At 36.2% G+C, this 24,897-nt stretch overlaps 1 long non-coding RNA gene and 1 pseudogene across 2 annotated transcripts in view; one reads left to right on the top strand and one right to left on the bottom strand.

The window, feature by feature from the left end:
• Nucleotides 1-24,452, top strand: part of LOC138161312 (THO complex subunit 7 homolog pseudogene) — a 203,643-nt pseudogene extending 179,191 nt beyond the window's left edge.
• Nucleotides 24,079-24,897, bottom strand: part of LOC138161314 (uncharacterized) — a 62,545-nt gene continuing 61,726 nt past the window's right edge. For both annotated transcript variants that reach the window (XR_011168329.1, XR_011168330.1), the window contains one exon: nucleotides 24,079-24,308. This is a non-coding gene — a long non-coding RNA (uncharacterized lncRNA). The remainder of the gene's footprint in view (nucleotides 24,309-24,897) is intronic.

Below are 24,897 nucleotides of genomic sequence, written 5' to 3'. Positions count from 1 at the left end.
CTCTCTCTCTCTCTCTCTCTCTCTCTCTCTCTCTCTCTCTTTCTCTCCCTCTCTCTCAACTAACCAGAATCTATTTAGAATAAAGCCAATGACATCTAACAAATGAGCTGATGGAAAAGGTAATAATGTCCTAAGATAGGAGCTGTGGATTTGAGTTCCAGGCAGAACATGACAATTCACATTTAGTTTAACAAGTTCCTGATCTTGATAAAAAGTCTTTATTTTATGAAGTACTATTGTAATTTAATACAAGTGAATGAGTCATAGTCAGAAGAAATGGAATTGAACAGGGTAACCTTTCACACTCAATTGCACATCAGCCAAGGCTTTTTTTTGAAAATACATTATCAAATGACTCTGACCTTAGACATTTATAGTTACTTCTGGTTAATATCATACTCAATAAGCTAACTCCATTGATTAATATTACATGAAATAAGGCAGGATCTTTTCTTCTTAAACATCTCTCTACTATTCCAGTCACACCTATCAACAAATGGTACAATAAGGAAGTCAAACATCTGAGCTATGGAGGTTCAAAAAAGCAGCTGTAGACATTGGCCAGTGTAGCCCACTAGCCTTTTATTAACTCTGAGGGGAATCAAAGCATCTGGATTACTGGTTGTTAGCTGGCCCATTCTATTGCTATTGCAGACCCTAATTATTTTGGAAAGAAGGAAAAAATGTTAGTCAAGTGAGATGTTTCATTGTGGAACAGTGTACCATAGGGGTCTATTATTCTTCTGATTCATGGAGTCTGTGTTTCTGTGTTCTGTGGTGTTATATGTATCCACAAAGTTATCCCATGTGCCAAGATATGCTACAAGTTGCATAAGAGCTTAGATACTGAGAAAACGGAGGTGATTGATATCATTGATATGATATCGGTCATAAGGCTTAAATATCATTTCTGGTATTGAAAATTTGCAATGGTTGCTTTATCTTCTAAAGCATGTCTATGATGTAACAGAAGTCAGGTGACCCTTAGTGACACATCTACCATCACACATTTTCTTTTTTTCTTTTACCTAACCTTTATTTTTGAGTGTGTTCAAATTTTAAAGGACTTAGAAAAAATCATTTCAGTGAAACCAATAATCTTAACAAAATCTTACAGGTATATGTAATATTCTTTACCCACAGGATCCCACACCTGCAAAGAAGTGAAGAAGCCATATTTTTTTGATGCTTTTACCTAGCTAAGATTTTTGGTCATTGTAAATATTCAGTGCTCAATTTTGTTTTGGTTCTTTTTATCTACATTTTTGTAGTCCTGTATGTTACTTTCTAGAGTCTTCTTAGAATCTATATTAGTTTAAGTATTACCCTGCTTCCCTGAATACTTCATACTAATAATTTCTTATGGTGCACTAATATGCTGCCACATACACATAACTGTTGTTTTATTCCTCAATCAATTGACATTAAATTCATTTTCATCTATTGGTTATCAATGTGAACATTTTTATGTCTATAGTGTATATTTCTGTCTTTTGCCTCCTTGGGGAATATATCTGGCATCAGAACCACCACAAATTTCCAAATTAAAGGTGATAATTAAAGAATAGCTACAGTGAGAAGAAGGTATGGCTACCTCTTTTTTCTTTAATCCAGGACATGAGGGAGAGGTTTCATATTCATATATATATATATATATATATATATATATATATATATATATATATACATGTATGTATGTATATATATATATATATATATATATATATATATTTGTTCTCAGATGGCCAGAATCAAAAAAGGAAGCTTTGATCAAGGTTCTTTTCTGATATCTTCATTTTTCTATTCCCTAATCCCCTTCTTGATTGTAAAATGCTCGTGCTCATAAACTGACATTGATGACTAGTACCTGGGTGGATAAAATGCATGGTTAGTTTTAGCAGCTACATTCTGTCAATCCTGTCAGTTAATCTCTTTACTCACATGCCAGTTTAACACTAAACAGCCATTTGAAATCTTCCTGTAAGAATTTCCCACCTTCATTTTTAGTAACAAGGAAGTACCCTGAGCTTCTCTAGAATTATGCCTTCTTTAATCTCCCTGAGAGTGATATGACCCACTGTATGGCTTCTCCTTTACTTAATGCAATAGTTCCAGACAGTATTTAAGAATGTCTGGAATTAAACATTCTCTGTCAATTATGGATGATAGAGATCTACTCAGATAATGAGAATGCTACTACAATGCTAACTTTAATTGGTACATTATAGTCTGCAGACCTGAAAAGCCCCAGAGACCCTGAAACATAAAATCCCTTTTAGCTATGCAGGTGGAGGAATTCATTATATCATTTCCATTTTTTTTTTCTTTTAAAGGGAAAGTGAAATAAAAGTGAAGTGGAAGGGAAGGGTGACAATGGCCTGGTACTCTTCAAAAAGCTTAAATATTACTTAAAATGTAAATATTGATGTTATATGACAGGCACGATTGCTAGGGAAAAAAGCATATCTTCTCTAGCTTTAAAAAAATCTGTTTTCAAGAAGTAAGAAAATAGAAGTTTTCCCTTCATTTAATAAGTCATTCTTACTTTTTTTTGGAGGGGGGGGGCAAGGCAATTGGGGTTAAGTGACTTGCCCAAGGTCACAAAACTAGTAAGTGTGTCAAGTGTCTGAAAGTAGATTTGAACTCAGGTTCTCTTGACTCCAGAGCCGATGCTCTACTCACTGCGCCACCTAGCTGCCCCCAATTAATAAGTCATTCTGCATGAAAAAAAAATTATTGAACGGAATCTAAATATCTTTTGGCCAACAAGACTTGGGCAGATCACTTCTTGAGTACCCCATTTCAGATTACCTATTTTAGGAAGGTCACTGATAAACTCAAAAAGGTCCAGAGGAAGGCAAAGGACCTCATGTTCGTATCATAATGATACTTAATAAGGGGCAGAGCCAAGATGGCAGAATGAAAGCAGGGACTTGTATGAGTTCTCAACCAAACCTCTTTAAATGCCTTTAAAAAGTGACTCTGAACAAATTATAGAGAGGCAGAACTCACAAAGAGTAAGACTGAGGCTGATTTCCAACCCAAAACAACCTGGAAGATTGACAGAAAGGGTATTTTGCACCAGGCTGACAGAGGAGGGCAGTCTAGCACAGGCTGTGCCAACACAGACTGACACCAGCAAGGCAGGAGCTGACCTTGGGTGACTGAATCAATGGCAGCAGTGGTGATTTCCTGATTTCTCAGCTCATAGATGTCAGAGACAACTTAGAAGGTCAGCCAGAGGGGCCTATCAGAACTAGGTAAGAGAGAAGGGAGTGCCAATACAGCCTCCAGCCCAGCAAACCAAGATCAGCAGCAACAATAGAGGCAGCAGAGGCAGTAGCTGCTTCTGGAACTATCAGCCCACAGACTGAATGTGTGACAGTCACTGTAATGGGAATGCAAATTTGGAAGATCTTCCCTGCCCCTAGGCTAAATTGCACCTGAAGCCTGGGGTGGGAGGCTTGTTTTTCAGTAGATACTTCTTGATTGGCCAGTGGGTCAATAAGGTTGTTACATTCTCTGAGCCAAGAGAAGGCTATATAAGCCCTGATATGTAGCTTTGTTTTGGGGGCTCACTTTGAGAAGTGTTCTGTGATTTGATGTGGATTCTGGGAAGCCGTTGTCCAGAGCCCCCCCAGCTTTGAAAAACCCAGATGTTGAAATCCAGATGTTGATTTGGCATGGATGTGATGGTTGGACAGTTTGGAAATCTGTCTACTTGATCTGTTTCTCTGACTTGATAATTCTGTCTGTGTATTCTGAAGTTCGGGGTGCTGACCTTTTTTTCCCTGAACTGGGTAAACGATATGTGTTTGACTGATTAAAGCAAGCTTGTTAACCCATTTTGAGTTGCTTTCCTTTAACAAAGCAGATCCAAGAACCTGTGGTGGAAGCAACCCTGAGGACGCTTGGGGTGCTTGCCGCTACAGTCACCTATTTCAACTTTCAGGATCCATGGTGGTGGAGTAAGCAGTAAGTTGCTCTCACCCTCCATTATTGACCTTGAAAAACCCAAAGAATATTGCCTAGGAAAAGTCTTGAAATAGTAGAGCCATCAGAAAGACAAAGTATAGCAGTCTTTTTGCTCAGGAGGCTAGGGGGATCCAGGGAATGGTTCCTCTTGCTGTGGATGAAGGAGATCAGTACAAGATGGGAGGTGTCACAGCAAGTCAGCAGCAAGCCTCACCTCAGAAAACAAGTGAGAGATCCTGAGCCCCAGGGCAATGGAGCAGCAAAGCAACAACACCAAGCACATACCAGCCACCACCAGCTCCAGTTCAGCATCAACTAAGCTACTAGCTTCCAACTGCCAACACCTGAGGCCCCAGCACACAAAACCAATAACCAGGCCTCTAGTCCCCAGCAGAAGCATGGGACAGTGGCCCTTGCATCCCAGGAGCAGAGAACAAATTTAAAAGGCAAACAACATGAGCAAAAAGCAACAAAGAAAAACAACGGCCATAGAGGATTATCTTTATGACGGGGAAGATCAAAACACAAATTCAGAAGAGGACAACATGGTCAATATACCTGCATCCAAAACCTCAAAGGGAAATGTGAACTAGTCTCAAGCCCCAAAAGCCTTCTTGGAAGAGCTCAAGAAGCATTTTAAAAGTCAAATAAGAGAGGTAAAAGAAAAACCAAACAATTCCTTTAAAAATAAAATTGACAAAGTGGAAAAAAATACACTATAGAATTGGCCAAATGGAAAAGAAGGTACATAATTACACTTAAATCCTGCCTCTATTAATAGTTATTGCATGACCTTGGGTAAGTCACTCAATCTTTCTCAATTTTAGTTTTCTCAATTGTAAAATAAGAATAATAGAATAAATTACTTTTGAAGTACGGATCTAGGTCTTTGTTCTCATGAGTCTGTATGTAAAGGGTTTAAACTGTTTCTTCCCTTAGGACAACAAGCCTTAAAAGAGGCATGACAGATATCTTCAAATATTTCAAGGACTGTCTTTGGAAGAATTAGACTTGTTTGGTTTGGCCTTAGAGGACAGAACCAGGATTAATAGGTTGAAACTGCAAAGAGGCAAATTAATGTTTCATTTTAAGGAAGTTTCCCACAGTAAGATCACCCAAGTGGACCTACAGAAGTATAGAAATCTCAGGTACTATTGATGGGAAGCCTGAAGACAAAGATCCGACGACTAGTGTTCAGGTATGTTTATACATAAATACATACATACATATATTTATACATATATATGTGCATATGTGTATATACATACATACACACATATATACATAATTTATTTTTAGTTTTAATTTATTAAATTAATTTATTTTAATTTATTTAATTAATTTTAAAAACTGAATTCCACATTCTCCTTCTTCCTCCATTCCCACCCACCCTCATTGAGAAGATGAGCAATTCAATATAGGTTCAATATGTATAATTATGTGAAACACTTCCACAATAGTCATGTTGTAGAAGACTAAGAGTTTTCCCTCCATCCTATCCCTCCCTCTGTTTATTCTGTTCTCTCTTTTGACCCTGTCCCTCCTCCTAAGTGTTTGCTTCTGATAACTCCTCCCTACATTTGCCCTCTTTTCTATCACACCTCCTTCTTATCCCCTTCTCCCCTACTTTCCTGTATGATGACAGATTTTCATAGCCAATTGAGTGTGTATGTTATTCCCTCCTTCAGCCAAATTTGTTGGGAAGAAGGTTCACTCATTTCCTCTTACCGACCCCCTCTTCCACTCACTGTAAAAGTTTTTTTCTTGCCTCTTTTATTTAAGACAATATATTCCATTATACTTCTCCCTTCCTCCTTCTCCCGGCACATTCCTCTCTCACCCCCTTGATTTTATTTTTTAGATTTCATCCCTTCATATTCAACTCATCCTATACCCTGTCTATACACACACATGTGTGTGCATATATGTATATATAGGTGTTATATGTATATATATATGTGTGTGTATATATATATATATATATTCTCTCCAACTACCCTAATATTGAGAAAGGTCTCATGAATTACAAATATCATCTTTCCATGTAGGAATGTAAACAGTTAACCTTTAATAAGTTCCTTATGATTTCTCTTTCCTCTTTACCTTTTCATGTTTCTCTTGAATCTTGTATTTGAAAGTCAAATTTTCTATTCATCTCTAGTCTTTTCATCAAGAATGATTGGAAGTTTTTATATCACTGAGTGTCCATTTTTTCCCCCTGAAGAGTTATACTCAATTTTTTCCGGGTAAGTGATTCTTGGTTTTAATCTTAGCTTTTTTTTAAATCCAGAATATCATACTTCAGGCCCTCCAATCTCTTAATGTAGAAGCTGATAAATCTTGTATTATCCTAACTGTGTTTCCACAATACTAGAATTGTTCCTTTTTGGCTGTTTGTAATATTTTCTCCTTGACCTGGGAACTCTGGAATTTGGCTCCAATATTCCTTGGAGTTTTCCTTTTGAGAATTCTTGCAGGAGATGATTGGTGGAATCTTTCAATTTCTATTTTTCCCATCTGGTTCTAGAATATGAGGACAGTTTTCCTTGATAATTTCTTGAAAGAAGAAGTCTAGGCTCTTTTTTTTATCATGACTTTAAAATAGTTCAATATTTTTTTAACTTCTCTCTCCTGGATCTCTTTTCCAGGTCAGTTGTTTTTCCAATGAGATATTTCACATTGTCTTCTATTTTTTCATTCTTTTGGTTTTGTTTTATAATTTCTTGATCTCTCAAGCAGACATTGGCTTCCATTTGCTCCATTTTAACTTTTAAGGAATTACTTTCTACGGTGAACTTTTGGCCTTCCTTATTCATTTGGCCAATTTTGCTTTTTAAGACATTCTTCTCATTGACTTTTTGGATCTCTTTTCCCATTTAGGTTAGTTTGTTTTTAAAGTGTTATTTTCTTCAGCATTTGGGGAGGGGGGTCTCCTTTAGCAAGGTGTTGACTCATTTTTTTAATGATTTTCTTGCATCATTCTCATTTCTCTACCCACTTTTTTCTCTACTTCTCTTATTTGATTTTCAAAATCCTTTTTGAGTTCTTCCATGACCCGAGACCAATTCATATTTTTCTTGGAGATTTTTGATGTAGGAGCTTTGACTTTGTTTTCTTCTGGTTGTAAGTTCTGATCTTCTTTGTCACCAAATTAAGATTCCATAGTCTGATTATTTTTCTGCTGTTTGCTCATTTTGTCAGCCAATTACTTGACTTTTTAGATCTTTGTTAAGGTAGGACTCTGCTTCAAGATTAGAGAGTGCACTGTTCCAAGTTTTGCATAGATGTTTTCAGGCATATTTCTAGGGAACTGTAAATTTTTAGTTCTTCCAAGGTTGTGTGATCAAAGGAGAAGGATTTACTCCTCTCTTGTTCTGTGTTCTGGTCTGTGAGTGACCACAATTACTCTTTTCTGCCTTGGAACTGTGAGGAGGATTCTCTCTCCACCATTGCCACAAGCTCTGCCATGTCGGCACTCCTCCTCACCCCAAGATCCACTACCCAGGACTGTGACCCAGATCCAAGCAAGGGCAAAGTAAGAGAATCCTGCATCAGAACCAGCAAAGAGCTCGCTGCAATCCCCCTATGATCAACCCCTCAATACCCCCACCATCTTTAGTTGGAGAGCTCCAGAAGCATAAACTGCTGCTGCTACTGCTGCCTCCATAGCCACAGCCCTGGGGCTGGAGCTGGGGTCAGACCATGCTCCTCTCTCACCCAGGTCCCACAGATCTTTCCTACTGACCTTCTAAGTTATATTTGTCATTTGTGGGTTGAGAAGTCTTGCAACCGCCACAGTTCCTAATGATTCAGTCCCCTTGTGCCTACTCTGGATTTGCTGGGACCCCAGTCTGTGCCAGTGCACTGGAATGTGCTCCACTCTCAGACTGGTGCAATAGACTTTTTCTGTCAACCTTCCAGGTTGTCTTGGCCTAGAAATTTGTTTTACCCTTTCATTTTGTGGGTTCTGATGCTATAGAATTTTAGAGTCATTTTCCAGGTATTTGTTGGGGTTTGAGGGAGATCTCAAGGAAGTCCTTGTTTTCACTCTGCCCTCTTGGCTCTACCCCTCATCAGGTATGTTTAAAAAGCATTATTTTTCAGGTATGTCTTGTACTACCTGTTAACTGAGGTCTCTTTCAACTCTTAAATTCTGCAATTCTATGAAATGTGGCTTATCATAGCATACTTTTGTATAGGTATTTTCAAAGTACTGTGCATCAGTTATTTAATTTGACCCTCACAACAGCTTGGGAAGGTAGGTGCTATTATTACCCTCTTTTAGAAATAAAGAAACTGAGGCAGACAGAGGTTAAATCACTTGAGGATAATAAAATATTCAAGCAAGAGTCCAATTAAGATCATACTTATTCCAAGTTTGCCATCTGTACCACTAGGCCACCCAGTAGCTTCTCATAAAGTTGTAATATTATAAATAGCTTCTTGTCTCTACAAACTTATTTTAACAACAATAATAATAAACAACTTGCAGAATGTAATACCCAGAATGCAAATTATAGATCAAAAAGAACAAACATAATGTGAAGCCATCAGTTTAAATTCCTGGCCCTGAAGCAGCATAAATCCCAACTACATCACATTGTATTCCTGAAACCCACTTGGGTAAAGATAACCCATAGCCAAGAATGCTGCAATGTTATTACAAAATCATAGTCACATAATTTGAGAGATGAAGTAGAGGTCAGCAGTTATCTAATCCAACTCATACAAACAAAAAATTCCAATTTTGACATGCCTCATAAATGGTCATCTACCCTCTCATTCAAAATATACATGGAAGGAGAACCTACCATCATTTGTGATAGATGACCTATTCCACTTTGAGTTAACTCTAATTGTTAGATAGTCTTTCACAACACCAAGCTTAAATTTTCCTCTTTGAAAATTGTACTCATTGCTCCTGGTTTGGCTCACCTCTTGGACCAAACAGAATATAAGTCTTACCCTCTCTCCATATGTCAGCTTTTTAAGCAATGGAATATATCTATCTTATCTCCCTTTTAATTTCTCTTTGATAAGTTAAAAATGCTCCATTTTTTCAACCAATTTCAGTTTAAAGGCTGGGGTTGATTGAGTCAATCAATCATCCAATCAATCATCCTCTTCCTTTCCCCCTCCCACCCCACTTAGCCCTTGTGTCTTTATCAGGTGAGAACACATGTGAACTAACTAAATCAATGACAGGTTTCAACTGGATATAAAGGTCTGCACACTTCTAATCAAAGACACTTTAATTAGCTTTTAAAGGAAGCCCTTTCAGATGAGTAGCAACTCAGTCTTGTGAAGTTTGTATAGAATTCTTGAGATTGGTACAATTTTTACATTTAATCATGTGACTACTTAGCAGCAGAAGCCTTCAGTTAAGGCCCAAGGCTGGTGGGAGTGGGTTCGGGGGCTGTTTGATCAGAGGAAGACCTTGTTAACTTCAGAGGGTCAGGTGATTTGACATTATTCCTTGGAATCTTGTTTAGAACAAATTAGATAAACTGAGGAATGTCAGTTTTAAGAGTTTTGCAAGAGGGGCGGCTAGGTGGTGTAGTGAGTAAAGTGCAAGCCCTGGAGTCAGGAGGACCTGAGTTAGGTTCCGGCATCAGAAACTTAATGCCCCCCCCCAAAAAAAAAAACAGCCTATAACCTTGGGCAAGTTACTTGACCCCAATGTTTTGTAAGAAATGTAGCATAAAAGGCACATGGTAACTAAAGGAAATTTCATGCATACCCCACAAAGGGAAGAAAGAATTTCTAACAATCAAGAACTTCCCTTTTTCTACCATGTGTTTTTTAAGCTTGAACCCACTTTCCCCTGGAGATTTGTGGGAGAGTGTAATAGATACAGTGTGGGATGTTTTGTGCCAATTTTTTAATATACCACTGTAGTAAATACTCTTTCCAAAAAATAATTTATTCTGGCTATTCTTTTTTTTTAAGCAATTGGGATTAAGTAATTTGCTCAAGGTTACAGGGACAGATATTTCTGGATGTGGTGCTAAGTATCTAAGCCCAGATTCAGATTCCATCCCAGATCATCCCAACTCTGGGGCTGGTGCTCTTACTCTCTGTACCACCTGGCCACCCCTAAGCAATTGGGATTAGGTAAATTGCTCAAGGTTACGCTGCCAGGTGTTTCTGGGTGGGTGCTAAGTGTCTGAGCTCGGATTTGGTCCCAGGTTATCCCAACTCTGGGGCCGGTGCTCTTACTGTGCTACCTGGCTGCCCCTATTCTGGATATTCTTGACAATAACTGAGGGGAAAAATTCTATTGGGAAACCATGAGATAACATTAGAGAGCCAATTTCATACCAGGGACAGTATATAACCCCAAGCATTAGCACACCCAAATCAATCAAAGTTAACCCTGGGTTATGAGAGGGCTTAGTATTTGCCTATATGAAACACATCTTAGTGTGAGTGAAGGTTGGGAGAGTAAGCTCAGAGCCTATGCTTCAATCTTGTGATATGAACTAGGTAGGCCTTTTACCATTTTGGATGCCTGCTATGCCCTGGACATCCTCCAGATTAAAAAGTGTCCTTCTTAAAATATAGTGTGCAGAACTGAATACAATACTCTAGATAAATTATGATGGGCATAGAAAATACTGGAATTACCAAGTCTCTTTTCCTAAAAATTATACCTTCTTTAATGTAGTCCAAGATCACATAGTTTCTGCTACCACTCCCCACCATCACACTGCGGAGTATGTCACATCACACGGCTGAGTCTGGATCTACTAAAACGCCCAGATCTTTTTTTCAGGAAAATTGCTATTTTTACTTGCCTCTATCATCTTGTATTAGTGATTTTTTTAAACTGCATATAAGGCTTTACATTTATCCATATTCAATTTTGGCTAATACCCTAGTCTGGTAAGATTTTTTGGATCCTGATTATATAGATCATTGTCAGCTTCCCCTTCAGCTTTGTGTCATCTGAAAATTTGATGACCCTGACATCTCCTTTAATCAAGTCATTATTGTTGTTTGTTGTTGTTTTAGTATGTGAAAAACCACAGGGCCAAAAAGAAATCTCTAAGTTGCACAGTTGGGGCCCTCATGTCATTTTGCTGGTGAAGTATACTACAAACTAGGCTTCAAGTCAAGCCATTGAATCAGCTCTAATCCATCTAATTTAATATTGTCTATTACACATCTCTTCATTGTCTCCATAAAAATAAAAATAAATTTTTAAAAGCATTTCTACAATTCTAACAAAAACATATCTGTATCATTGTCCTCATCCACTAGTCATCACAAACTAAACTGATTTCCTTCTCTCCCCTGTACTGGATCGTTGTTTTTTGTCCCTCATTCTTAAAGAGGACCATGATATCAGGAAGGTGATGTCTTGACTTGAAAGTGATTTGGATTTAAGTGAGAAAGGATTGTGAAAAGTCACTAGCTTCACTTACTCATCAAGATATAGATCAGGACAACTAGAAATGCCCACCCTCAACCCCGCGAATAATAAACTAGTAAATGAAGGAAATAACTGACTTTTTGTAACATCAAATTCTCATTCTAGATATTTAGCACCATATTTTAAATTATCCATTCTAAAATTTTTTCAAGAATTAAGGACAAGTTTATTGTCCTATAGCTTTCTGATTCATTTCCCACCCCCCCTTTTTTAAAATGAGTATAACATTTTCCCTTCTCCAAACTGGAAGTAGCTTTCCTGGATTTCCATCTTTCAAATATTATTGATAGTAGTTCAACAATTGTATCTGCCAATATCAAAGGATGTAGCTTATCTGGGTGAGGTGATTTGATTATACTAAGTGCAGCTGGGTGCTCTGTTGCTCTCTCCTTACTTATAGTATCAACTACCTGTTAAGTCATTTTTATTCTGTCATTTCCAGTCATATTCCTTGTCAGAGAAAAAAGAAGCAAAATAAAAATTAAGAAGCTCTACCTTTGCTGTCTGTTAATTATAATAGATCCATCTACCCAAGTCAGTGTCTTATCATTTTTATTCATAATATTGCCTCCCTCACTATTGCCAATTCAGTACGAATTTTTAGCACTGCTCCTGTTGTTTTAAGGAACTTCCCAGAAAACTGAGCCATGCTAATGGAGTTGGCCAGCAACCAACTGAATTTTCCCAACACTCCCCTTCAAATAACTTTAAAAAAATGCCTCAGAACCAATTTTTTTTAGCAGCAGAGGCAACGAAAGTTCAGAGGGAAACATTTTTTTCCAGCCCAAGATAATATAGGAGGTCCAAAAGAGAGGTCTATAAAATTAGGGTAGATCCAGGCCTGGAGGATTGCTGGAGTGCCAGCAGTGGACTTCAGAGGCAGCCATGACAGCAGGAGTAGCAGCAGCTTTGGAAGCTTTCAGTCCAGAGATGGTAAAATGGTGATACAAATGGTGAGAAAGAGATTACAGAAAACCCTTTGATAGCTCTAGGTGCAACTAATGCTGATAGGAAACTCTGCTGCCCATGAGTAATTCTGAGTCACAGTTCAAGGTTGGAGAGGAACACTTGTGATTTGTTACAAGAAAGTGGCAGCCCTGGTAACTCTTCCAGGCTCAGAAATACAGCTAGCACTTGAGGCTACAGGAGAGCAAGGGACCTGGTTAGAGTTCCAGGGATAAGAGGAGCATTAGTACTTGTGGCTGCAGGGGAGAAGGGCTAATCCTAACTGAAGGTCAGAGCATAGAACAGGAGAACAGTCACCACATCTCTCTCTGTCATACCACCTTAGAAGTACTGATTCCCAGAACAATCTCTGAAAACAGCAGCACAAAAAACAGCTTAATCTTTGTATGGTGCCTCTTCACATCCAGGTAAACAGAGTCCAACTTTAACATAAATTTCAACTTCAGGTACTAAGATGGTGGAGTGGGACAGGAACTCCCTGGAGCCCTTCCAAGTTCCCCTTCAAATACTTGAAAATCACCTCATAACTCATTTTGGGGCAGGGGTTCAGCTTACAAGCTCTGCAAGAAAAGTCAGTCTCACTGGAGTGAGAGGAAAGCTAGGTCCAAGATCAGAAACCATCCTCACAGCATAAGGCCTACAGCCAAGGCTCCAAGCCCTGGTCAGTCCACCACACCAGTAATGCCTCAGCCTTCTGCAAGCCAGCAGTAGTCTGTGCAGTACAGCAAACCCCAACCTCAGAGTCCCCAGCCCCAGCACAGGCCACCAGCAAGGTCTCCCCCCATGCTGACCAGTAGCAAAGCCCCGCCCCTGTCACAGGACAGCAGAGACATGTCAGACATGAGGACAAGCAGCAGTAAAATCACACCCCCAGGGGCCACCTAGCAGCAAGATTCCTCCCCCAGGGCAAGGCAACAGAGAGGTCCTGTTTCCACAGCAAGTCAACAGCAAAGTTATGCCCCTTACAGCAGGCCAGAAGCAGAAATCTACACATAGGGGAGGTGAACAGGGAAGCCCCAAACCCCCCAGAACAATCCAGCAGGGAGGCCCCCCCTCACATGCAAACCTGAAGTTAGACAATGAAACCCAGTGAAAGCCTGCAGCAAGACCCTAAGCCCCCAACACAAGAAACAGGACAGAGCAGGAGCAGAGCCTAATTCTATTCCAATACCATATAAACTATTTGATAAAATAAGTCAATGAGTCTCACCAAATTCCTTTTATGACACAAACACGGTGCTGATACCTAAATCAGAAAGAGCCAAACAGAGAAAGAAAAGAAAACTGTACAAATTTCCCTAATGAATATTGAAGTGAAAACTTTAAATAAAATACTAAAAAAGTGATTACAGTAATTTATCACAAAGAACATACACTACAACCAGGAATACAGGGTTCTTTCTTTCTTGTTTTTGCTTTTGGGAGGGGCAATTGGAGTTAAGTGACTTGGCCAAGGTCACGTGGCTAGTTTTGTGTTAAGTGTCTGAGACCAGATTTGAACTCAGGTCCTTCTGACTCCAGGGCTGGTGCTCTATTCACTGCAACACCTAGCCACCCCTGGGTTACTTCATTATTAGGAGAACTATCAGCATAATTGCCCATATTAATTTTTAAAAAACTAACAGAAATCATATTATTATCTCAGTAGATACAAAAAAAGTTTTTTTTAACAAAATATAACATCTTTTTTCTATTAAGAACACTAGAGAGCATAGGAACAAATAGAGCTTTCCCTAAAATAATAAGCAGTATGTCCTTAAAACCATCAACAAGCATTATCTGTAATGGGGATCAGCTAGAAGTTTTCCCAGTATCAGAGTGAAGCCAATATGTCCATTATCACCTTTATTATTCATTATTATACTGGAAATGCTAGCTATAGAAGTAATAGAAGAAGAAGAAGAAATTAAAAAACAGAAATAAAACAATCAATCTGTGCAGATGATATGATGGTACACTTAGAGAATCCTACAGAACGAATTAAAAAAAGCTAGTGGAAATAATAACTTTAAAAGTTTAAGGATATAAAATTAACCTACATAAACCATCAACATTTCTATATATTACCTCCAAACTACAGTAGGAAGAGATAGAAAGAAAAATTCCATTGAAAATAACCATAGACAATATAAAATGCTTGGGAATCTACTGTGAAAGACAAACACAGGAAGTATATGAATACAATTACAAAATACTTTTCACACAAAGACATCTCTAAGCAATTAGAAAAATATTAAATTGCACATGGGTAGGCCAAGTTAATTTAACAAATATGACAGTTTTATTTAAATTATTTTATTTATTCAGTGTCATACCAATTAAACAAAAAAGTAATTTATAGAAGTAGAAAAAATAATAATGAAATACATCTGGAAGAACAAAGTCAAGAATATAAAAGTAATCAATGAGAAAAAAGTGAAGGAAGGTGGTCTAGCTGTACACAAATCTCAAACTGTATTACAAAGTGGTAATTAACAAAGCAATCTGGTACTGGCTAAGAAATAGAGAGGTGTGAGGGGCGGCTAGGTTGCACAGTGAATAGAGCAGCAGCCCTGGAGGACCTGAGTTCAAATCTGGCCTCAGACACAACACAAAAACTAGCCGTGTGACCTTGGGCAAGTCACTTAACCCCAACTGCCCTCCAAAAAGCAAGAAAAAAAAAAGACGGAAAGAAAATTGATGAATAAATATTAAAAAAAAAAAGAAATAGAGAGGTGAATCAGTGGAACAGACTAGGTACACAATATATTGTAGTAAATTGACCATAGTAATCTCATATATGATAAAAGCAAAGATGCAAATTTTTAGAACAAAAACTCATTATCTGAAAAAAAAAAGTCTGGGAAAACTAGAAAAAAGTATGGTAGACATTAAGTAGCAATAGACCAACATCTCACCCCATATACTAAGATTAGGTCAAAATGGGAATATGGTCGGCTCAGATTCAATCTAGCTCACACTCAGTCTGTGTCAGATTATTCTGGCCCACTTGTCAATACAAGCATCACAAATAAGGGCTCCTTAAGAATCTACCCAATAAGGCGAATTTTAATAAACTTTGCTTTTCTTCAATTGAGAGAAGTCTTGAGTCTAATTCATTCAATGGGACTTGGCATATCAGTATTTTGGGATTCCAAGCACCGCTACACCACAAAACTCAACAATTCCAAGATAATCTCTATCTGATCTGTTTTCCGGAGACAACCTAGATACCTCTCATTATATGGAAATAAAGGAAATCAAAATGGAAAGAGTCTACCAAGTGCTATGCTAGTTCTGGCAATGTGTGCATCAGCCTCATCATCTATGTGTATATCCCTGGAAAATATACTGTCAAGGACCCCAAAGTGTCTCTATTCTCCCAAGAAATTCCAACCATGAAAACTGTTTACTCAAGACCTAAAGATGACTGTGCTGGGTGTCACCTTTTTGTAGTTCTCAGGGATTAAAACCCTATCCCTACTACAAGTGGGGATTTGCAAATGTCTTTTTCTCAGTCTGAAATTAATTAAACTTTTGTTTTATTCCTAAAAAAATGGGAACATGATTTACACATAAAGGGTGATACCATAAGCAAATTAGAAGAGTATACAAAAGTTTACCTGCCAGATCTGTGGAGAAAGGAAGAATTTAGGATGTAGAGTGCAATATGAAATGTAAAATGGATAATTTTGATTATATAAAATTATAAAGCTTTTTCATCAATAAAACAAATGCAACCAAGATTAGGAAAGCAGAAAAACATGAGGAAATATTTACAGCAAGTAACTCCAATATAGACCTCATTTCTGAAATATATATATATATATATATATATATATATATATGAATCAAATTTGTAAGAATACAAGTCATTCCCCAGTTGATAAATGGTCAAAGGATATAAAAAGGCAATGTTCAGACAAATAAATCAAAAACATTCTATAATAGCATGAAAAAATGCTCTTAAATCACTAATGATTAGAGAAATATAAAATTAAAGCAACCTTGAGATGCCACCTCACACCTATCATATTGGCTATTATAATTTTTTAAAAAGCAAAATGATAAATATTGGAGGGGATGTAGGAAAACTGTTATGCTAATATATTGTTAGTGAAGCTGTGAACTGATCCAACCAATCTAGAAAGCAATATGGGAATATGTCCAAAGGGCTACCCTTTGATCTGGCAATGCCACTGCTGGGTCTGTATTTCAAAGAGATAAAAAGGAAAGCATGCATTTGTACAAAAATATTTATAAATATATATAGCAACTCTTTTAGTTGTGGCCAAGAATTGGAAATCAAGGGAATGTAAATCAATTGGTGAATGGCTGAACATGATGTGTTTTAAGTTTGTGATGGAATATTATTATGCTATAAAAAATGACAAGAGGATGATTTCAGAATAACCTGAAAAGATTTACATGAATTAATGGAAAGTGAAATGAGCATAACCAGGACAACATTGTATAACAATGTCGTACTATGAAAAACTGTGAATGATTTAGCTATCCTCAGCATTACAATGATCCAAGAAAATCCCACAGGACTCATGATGAAATATGTCATCTGTCTCCAGAGCAAGAACTGACACTGTCTGTCTCTCTCTCTGTCTGTCTCTCTCTGTCTCTGTCTCTTCTCTCTCTCATCTTCTTATACAAAGGAATAATATGTAAATGTTCTACATGAATGCACATGTATAACCTATATTGTATTTCTTACCATCTCCTGGGGGGAGAGGGGAGTGTTATGGAGGAAGGAATAGAATTTGGAACTCTGAAATTTAAAAATATGTTAAAATTATCTTAACATGTAATTAAAGGGAAACAATATATTACTTTAAAAATACAATTTAAAGTGAAAAAAAACAGGCTGTGAAAGTGAGCAAAAAAAAAAAAAAAACCAACTCTCAATCATAAAAAGAAACTACCATGACAGGCTAGACCAAGATATAAACATAGAAGACAATAACGTGATGTGAAAACAGCTACAATCAAAGCTTCAAAGGCACATGTTAACCATATGCAATACCAACAAGAATTACTGAAAGAGTTGTAGAAGGGGAAATTGGAAAAAGAAATGAGACCAATGAAAGAAAATTATAAAACAAGAATAGCTTAGTAAAAAGATGCACAAAAAATAGTGAAGAAAATATCACCTTAAACAAAATGCCTGATCAAAAAAGGCACAAAAATTCACTGAAGAAAGGAATTTACTAAAAAGCAGAATTGGCAAAATGGAATTGGAGATACAACAGCAAATTGAAGATAATAATTCTGCAAAAATTAAATTGGAAGCTAGCAACACCATGAGCCTTCAAGAAAAAATAAAACAAGCCAAAAGAATAAAAAGAAATAGAAGAGAATGTGAAATATCTATTTGGAAAAACAACTGATCTGGAAAAGAGATCAAGGAGACATAATTTAAGAATCACTGGACAATCTGAAAGAAATGATAAAAAAAGAGTATAGATATCATTTTCCAAGAAATTATCAAGGAAAACTGCCCTCATATCCTAGAAGCAGAAAATAAAATAGAATTGAAAGAATCTACCAATCATCTGAAAGAGATACCAAAATGAAAACTCTCATTCATATCCTGGACAAATTCTAGAGCTCCCAGGTCAAGGAGAAAATACTGTAAGCAGCCAGAAAGAAACCAATTTTCATGGAGCTACAGTCAGGATCACACAAGATTTAGTAACTTCGACATTTAAATGAGTATAGGCCTTGGAATATAATATTTTGGAAGGCAAAGGAGGAGGATTGCAAACACAAGTAATTTAGTCAGCAAAACTGAGTATAATCCTTCAGGGGGAAAATGGATATTTAATGAAATAGAAGGATTCAAGCTTTCTTCATGAAAACAAAAAAAAATAGAATTAAATTGAAAATTTGACATTCAAATACAAGAGTCAAGAATAAAAAAGGTAAACATGAAAAAGTTATCATAAGGGATTCAATAGAGTTAAACTATTCACATTCTTACAAGGAAAGATGATACACGTAATTCCTAAGAACTTTATCATGATTAGGGCAGTTAGAAGGAGTCTGCATAACAGAGTGCATGATTCAAAGTCAATTATTTTGAGATGATCTCCAAGAAAATAATTTAAGGTGAGAAAGAGGGATGCACTGGGAGAAGGGAAAAGGGAGATGTAGAATGGGACAAATTTTCTCACATAAAGGATGTGTACAAGGAAGAACTTTTATGGTGGAAGAGAAAATGGTGGGGGATAGCATAAAATGCTTGAACCTCTCACTGGACTTGGTTCAAAGAGGGGAGTGTGTGTGTGTGTGTGTGTGTGTGTGTGTGTGTATGTGTGTGTGTAATCTATCTTACCCAATAAAGAAATGTGTAGAAGGGGATAAGAGATATGACATGGGGGATAATAAGCATGAGAGCAGATTAAGGGAGACAGTGGTCAGAAGCTAAATAGACTTTTAAAGTGGATCATGAGGGAGAAAGAGAAAAGCATAAGCAGAGGAAAATGTGATGGAGGGAAATGCAGAGTTAGTAATCATAATAGTGAATATAAATAAGATGAAGTAACCCACGGAACAGAAGAAGATAGCAGAATTAGAATCCAGCAATATATTGTGTACAAGAGACTCACTTGGGAAAGAAAGTCACATACAGAATTGAAAGGGTTTCAGCTTAAGTTGAGAGGGCAGAGGTGGTAGTCATGATCTCAGAAAAGGGAAAAGTAAGAATAGACCTAATTGAAGGAAACAATAAGGAAATTTCATTTTGCTGAGACAATGAAATTATATCAAAATATTTAACAGGAAGTTTTTCTGTTAAAAAGTCTTTTATTCTCAAATATATAGGGAACTAAATCAAATTTATAAAAATAAGACATTCCCCAGTTGATAAATGGTCAAAGGATATAAAGAGGCAGTTTTCAGAAAAAGAAATCAAAGATAGCTATACTCATATGAAAAATGCTCCAGAGAAAGTAAAATTAAAATTACTCTGAGGTACCACCTCATACATAACAGAAATGAAAAATGCTGGAGAGGATGAGAGGAAGTAGGTACACAACTGTTGGTAGCATAGTGAACTAGTTCTGCTCATTTCACTTTGCATCAGTTCATATAAGCCTTTGCAGGTTTTTCTGAAATCTGCCTGTTCGTCATTTTTTATTGCAAAATAGTATTCCATTGCATTCACATACCACATCTTGTTCATCCATTCCCCAATGAATGGGCATTCCCTCAATTTCCAATATTTTGCCATCATGAAAAATAGTTTCCTTCCATTGACTTTTACACAAATAAACTCTATAATACTCCCCTCTGATTCGTGGAATTCATTAAATGATTATTCCTTACTAAAATGCCATGTTAATCTTTGTCTCTGTCTCCAGTCTTTTCCTTCCTTCCTTCCTTCCTTCCTTCCTTCCTTCCTTCCTTCCTTCCTTCCTTCCTTCTTTCCTTCCTTCCTTCCTTCCTTCCTCTCCTTTTTTTCCTCTCATTTTTTCCTTGCTTTTTTCATTCCTTCTTTTTTTTTTTGTTTATTTGCCTCAACTTTAGACATTTTTGTATAAACGTTTGTGACCATGACCCTTCCTGGTTAAATTCTTAAATTTTGTCTTCTGTGAAACAGCATGGAAGATATACCCAAACAATCTTATCCATCTCTCATTATGGCTTTGTTCATATATAGAACAAGAAAAAATGGGGAATAAAAGACAGGAGCAGTAGTATAATAATTTAGTTTGAACTCCAACCTGCCACTTATCTGCTTTATGACCCTGAGTGTATCATTTAATCTTTTTGTATTTTAGTGTCATAATTATTAAAATATGGCTAATAATACTTGTAATAAGTACCTCATAAGATAATGTATAGATATAGTGCTTTATAATTAGAAAGCTATGTTAACACGAGTCAGTATTATTATTATCCTGCAACAATTCAGATTGTAGAATAGTGATCAAATGATAAAGTACAAAACTTAAGTACTTTTCATTCTTCTAAATGTTACTGAACATTAACAAAAAGCCCTATGTACAATGAATAAGAAGTCAAACCTTTTTGCAAAGAACTCATTTCCCACTATTCCTTTATGTATCATAAGAAATGAACCTCAACTAATGAGACAATTGATCTATAGTGAAAGAAATGAGAGAACGTGAGAAAGTCAGTCAGATAATAAATTGGTCTTCAATTTTCTTTTTTTCTTCATTGATTTAATTAGAATAATTTTGCCAAGATATTTCTTGAAAGGGAACATGTAATATGCCAGAAAAAGTAGTGATACAGAGGGATCAAATTGCCAATCAACTGGAATAACATTTAATTGTAATTAACGTGAAATTTTTTTTTTGCAATGGCACTTAATCACTAATGAAAAAAAGAATGGCACATATGAATGTGCTGATGTTAAAGCACTGTATTAGCCAAGCAAGAGAATTGTCTCAATGTTGTCCTAGAAGGATATGTATTGGCATGCCAAGGTGATATGTAGCTTAGCATCAGTATTTCTTTCCCTTTTCTTATAAGAAATATGATGATTGCACAAAAATTAAAATAGTATTGTCAAAGTATTTTCAACTGTTAACTAAATTATACATATAATATATGCATGTGTTCAATATTCATATTGTATATTTATATCATTACATATTAACATGTGCATTATATTCATATATGTAATACACATATCACATGTGTATATATGCATATATACCCAGAATTTTAACACCTTATAGAATGCCTTTCATAGCGATTGCTTTACAAAGCTTTTTTTTTTTTACTGTACAAACATTGGAAATGAAAAACTAGGTGGTAATGAATAAATCTTCATTTTATACATCTGATTAGATTAAAATAGCCAGTAAATGTATCATATTTTAAAAGTATTCTCAACTAGTATTTTTCCCACAACAAAATTATATCTAATATATAAATATATACACATTTATGTATATCTGTTTCTACATATACATACATATGCATGTATACACATAGCTATATAAATATTTGTGTATGGAGAGAGAGAGACAGACAGAGACAGACAAAGAGAGAGAGAGAGAAAGCCATACCATTTAGAAGCTACAATAAAGTCAAACTATGTAAGTTTGTTGACTTCTAAATATTCCAGTTAGAATTCACAGTTCATAGGGTTTCTGCCAGCTCTGGTTCCTCTACCATGCTTCTTTGATTAATCTGTCATGTTCTATGCACTTACTCCTCCTTCTACCATTGTGGTTTCCAACCATCCATATCCTCTCATCCTTTTTACCTTTTTTCTATGTCTTCTTGAAGGCCTCCATAGGGAATACCCTCAACATACATTAATGGAATTAGGTTATCTGGCATCTATCCCTCCCTTTTACAGCATGACTAGACCTAACACTTTTTCTGATAATATGTTAGTATGTGTTCTGGTAGTTCTGCCTAGGTACTTTCAAGCTCTTTAAAACCTGGTTCAACTTCAGGTCTACTTAAAATCCTGCTTATAACATAACCATCACTACCACCATACCATGTGGTTTTTTTTTTGTTTTGTTTTTTAACAGATTAACCATGGGCTTCTAGTTCAAAGGAAAAAAATACATTCAATTGAACAGTTTAAACTGAACAAGTGACAAGCATGCACATGGGCCACTATTTCTTCCCAAGGTAACATATCACCAATGGGAAAGAGATACCTGTTATTAAGGAACACACATGTCAGAGGGGCACAAATACATAGGGAAGTCCATATATGAAATATGAGCAATTCTGGAAAACACAATTCATGTTCCTAAGGTATTGTCCCCTTTGGAACATTCTTTGCTTCTTATGCTCTTGATAGTTTACCCTCTGCCATCTGTGCTTCCCATGAACTCTGGAGATGCCACATTCTGTTTCTGTGTATTCTGTAATCTTTCATTGATCTTTTTTTGTCTTCTGTGCTGCCTATTAGAGTCTCCTTGGGTCTATCCAGTGATGATCTTTTGATGTATCTATGAAGAGCAGCTCTGTAATGGTATGGGATCATATTTAATAGCTCTGAGATTTTTTCCCCAAAGAAGGTGAACTTAATTTGTTTCTTTATACCCCAAAATATTAAATATTTTATAATATTAATATATTAAATATTGTATACATAATGTATTATATATTATGCTAACCTCTATATACTCCAAAATATTTAATATTAGTTTTTATATAATTCTAGGCATAACTCTCAGCTAGCTAGCTATAGAAGTTCTTACATATTTAAGTTTACCTTTTAATTCCCTTAACATAGTGTAATGAATTTTTTTCTTAAAATTTCTTTCATAATGTCATGCTTACTCCCATGATGTCAACTGTGATCTATGTGTGTAGTTCTCAAAAAAAGGAATAAAAATGAAATGTATTTGGTGGAGCTGACAACTTTTGTTCTTTTTTTTTCTTGACAGTAACAAAATGGCAATATATATTGCATGGTGTAATGTATGCAGAGAATTGCATATATTGGAATTGAGAAGCCCTGGATTCAATTCCCATCCTCAATCCTTATTAACTGTGTGACCAGGCGCAAATCACTTAACTTCTCTATACTTTGGGAAAATCTTTAAAATGTTTAACAGGTGTCAAATATCCTGAATTCAGCTTGGTCCAAATTAAAATGTAATTGGAAAATGTTTAACAAAGTAAAGTACAATAGAACATAGATGATATTAATATGTGCTTTTCCAAATCATTATATTTCCCACAAGGATTTTTATATATGACTAGTGCCTCTGTTTTTCTATGAGTTCAACATTACTGGCTTATAAAAGAATTGCTATTCTGCATCAGTGGATGTATTTTTCACATTGAAAATTCTCTACACAAATGAAATCACAAGAATACACACACATACACATACACACACACACACACACACACACACACACACAACGATTGTGGGAGTTTGACCCAGAGCCGCGGGACGCCGGTGACGAGCTGCCGCCTAGGGTGCCATGGGGACCGTGACTGACGATGAAATTATAAGAAAGCGTCTCTTAATTGATGGTGATGGTGCTGGTGATGATCGGAGAATCAACCTGTTAGTGAAGAGTTTCATTAAATGGTGCAATTCTGGATCTCAGGAAGAAGGCTATAGCCAGTACCAGCGCATGCTGAGTACATTGTCTCAATGTGAATTTTCAATGGGAAAAACACTGCTCGTGTATGATATGAATCTCAGAGAAATGGAAAAAATATGAAAAAATGTACAAACACATAGAAAATAACAAAGCTGGAGCACACGAAAAAATTGCTGAGTGCAAAAAGCAGATTCTTCAAGCAAAACGAATATGGAAAAATCGTCAGGAATATGATGCTTTAGCAAAAGTCATTCAGCACCATCCAGACAGGCATGAAACATTAAAGGAACTAGATGCTTTGGGGAAAGAATTACAACATCTGTCTCATATAAAAGAAAATGTTGAAGATAAGCTGGAACTCAGACGAAATCAGTTCCATGTTCTTCTTAGTACTATCCACGAACTTCAGCAGACATTAGAAAATGATGAGAAACTCTCAGAAGTAGAAGAAGCTCAGGAAGCAGGCATGGAAACAGAGACAAAGCCGTAGGCAGACGTGTCTCACCAATATGAAAAGAACTCGGTGTCTGACTTCATTTCCTTTCACATATTAAGTCCTTGTTACTTTGGTGAAACTATCAGACTATGGATGATACATTTTTATTCATTTTTTTCTAATGTCCAACTAGGAAAAGAACCATTTTAATAAAGTTTGTTTTTATAAATTTTTTTTATTCAAATGTTTTCAGTTTGTATTTTCATGTATACTTTGGTAATTGTTAAAATTGTAAAATTGAAATTGATTCTCATAAGTTGTATTTTACAAAGAAGCACTTCTAGAATGTACCCAAGGACAGAGAAGGGATGATTTGGGCTCCTGTGGAAGGGGATTGTAGTCAAGTCTTCCTGACTCCCAGACCAGCATTTGATCATAATTTCTTCTGCATATGGGGGAAAACACAGGAGCAAATGAGTCAGTTTCTAACCTAGAGAAATTAGATGTTCACTTTTAAATGAAAGAAAAACAAATTTAGTCATTAAGGTTATAAAATATTTTTGAAAAAAAAGAATACACAAAAAAACAACATACAAAAAGTCTAAAACTCAGTTTTGCTCTCCATATAAATCTCTAATGAGGTATGATTGAAAAAAAATAAAACACTCTTTGTTTTTATATAAAGGGTCATTTATGCTGCTTCTTCTAGACAATTATTGAGTACTAGTAAATTGCAATCAAAGCACACTCTCCATGTAAAAACCTCTCCATTTTCCTTTAGGTGACCCTCAACTTGAATTCTTCAAAGAGCATCATTTCATGATTTGTAACCTTGAAACACAAGCTGAAGAATATTAATATTGAAAACATGAGCTTTTGATTCTGGAAGAAGCTTGGAGTCATTAAAAGCACTATGAAATATCCCAAAATCCATTTACCCTGCTCTCCTCCTCCTCTTCAATTCTAGACCCAAGTCACCATTAATGGATCTATCTATCTATCTATCTATCTATCTATCTATCTATCTATCTATC

Source organism: Petaurus breviceps, unplaced genomic scaffold, assembly GCF_028583685.1.
Source record: "Petaurus breviceps papuanus isolate PSGF00001 unplaced genomic scaffold, PetGlider_PUasm1.0 184, whole genome shotgun sequence".
Taxonomy (NCBI): Eukaryota; Metazoa; Chordata; class Mammalia; order Diprotodontia; family Petauridae; genus Petaurus; species Petaurus breviceps.
The sequence above is the reverse complement of the archived record's forward strand: the minus strand, read 5'-3'. Positions and strand labels throughout refer to the sequence as shown.